General features: G+C 38.4%; 1 non-coding gene across 1 annotated transcript; it reads right to left on the bottom strand.

The window, feature by feature from the left end:
* Window positions 1–742: 742 nt before the first annotated feature.
* On the bottom strand, window positions 743–848 carry LOC120257371. The gene has a single exon (XR_005535655.1). It is a non-coding gene; the product is annotated as a small nucleolar RNA R71 (small nucleolar RNA).
* Window positions 849–1,427: the final 579 nt, after the last annotated feature.

The following is a 1,427-nucleotide window of genomic DNA, read 5'->3' on the forward strand; positions in this document are numbered from 1 at the left end:
AGCCTATTGTTGCAATAGATTAGTAATCGTGCTTGATCCTCGTGGGATCGATAACTTATTTATTACTTGGCAAAAATCGTACGCTTACGATTGTGCAACAAGTTCTTAGCACCGTTGCCGGGACCATAGTGTTAATATTGATTGAATTGCAACCTGGTTAGACTAGGCATTTTATTCTCTGTTTTTCCCATTTAGTCCAATTCCCTTAACTTGTTTAATTTCTTTGCAGGTCAATTCTCCTTCTATGCAAAGAGCTCAAAGAATTTTGAACTTTGTTGGAACCAGATCAAAAATTTGAGAAGGATTTCTGGCTTCAATATCAAAGGAAAGCAAAGCTTACAGAATCCTCACAAGCATCAAATATGGAAGATAATAATAAGACTTTGAGAGAGTTTGCAGGCCCGAGTGCTTAAGGATTGCATTCCATTATTGCAAGACCACTTGTTGAAGCAAACAATTAACAGCTGCAGCTTGCACTTATGTTGATAATTCAGCAAAATCAATTTGGAGGTTCACCAGTAGAAGATCCACACCTCCACCTCTCTGTTTTCCTTAAATACTATGACACCGTTAAGCTCAATGAAGTCCCACAAGATGCATTTAGGCTAAGACGTTTTCCTTTCTCATTTAGGGACAAGGCTCGAGCTTGGTTACATTCACTGCCTGAAGGTTCTATCAAAATGTGGGACCAATTACTCCAAGTTTTTTCTTTCTAAGTACATTCCCCCAAACAAAATAACCCAGTTGCGGAACCAAATCACTAGTTTTTTTTTAAAATATGGTGAATCATTGTATGAGGCTTGGAACAAGTTCAAGGAGTTAATGAGATTATGCCCACACCATGGCCTGGAGAAATGGCTGGTTGTGCAAACCTACTATAGTGGATTAAATTATAATGCCCGCATTTTAATCGATGCTGCATCCGGAGGAGCTTTGATGAACAAAAGTGTAGATGACGCTTATAATTTGATTGAATACGTGGCGCTCAACCACTACCAATGGGCAAGAATAATTTCACTCAAATAAAGGAAAGCGCTCGGCTAAGAGACAATCACCTCTTTTTTTTTAATTCACTACTATTTTTTTAATTAATCACTCAAGACCAAATTTCACAAGTTTCATAGTAAAATATATATATATATATATATATATATGAGAACATTCAATATATACATATAATATAATGAGGAGAAGATCACAGACGAAAGATATGGCGGTTTGGTTTCTTGTGGTTTGTCGTTTTGGTGAGTTTGGATTTGTTTCACATATGCCTCTCTTTTAACAACTGGTGGAAATTGGGAGAATAGTGGCGAGTCATAGGAGGAGGAGGCTGTTGCGACGGTGGCCACAGTGGTGTGGACAAAGCTAGTGGTGACGAAGATAGAGGAGGAGAAGGAGAAGGCGTTAAGAAGGCTGTGGAGCTAGAG

Source organism: Dioscorea cayenensis, unplaced genomic scaffold (genome assembly GCF_009730915.1).
Source record: "Dioscorea cayenensis subsp. rotundata cultivar TDr96_F1 unplaced genomic scaffold, TDr96_F1_v2_PseudoChromosome.rev07_lg8_w22 25.fasta BLBR01002049.1, whole genome shotgun sequence".
Classification (NCBI taxonomy): domain Eukaryota; kingdom Viridiplantae; phylum Streptophyta; class Magnoliopsida; order Dioscoreales; family Dioscoreaceae; genus Dioscorea; species Dioscorea cayenensis.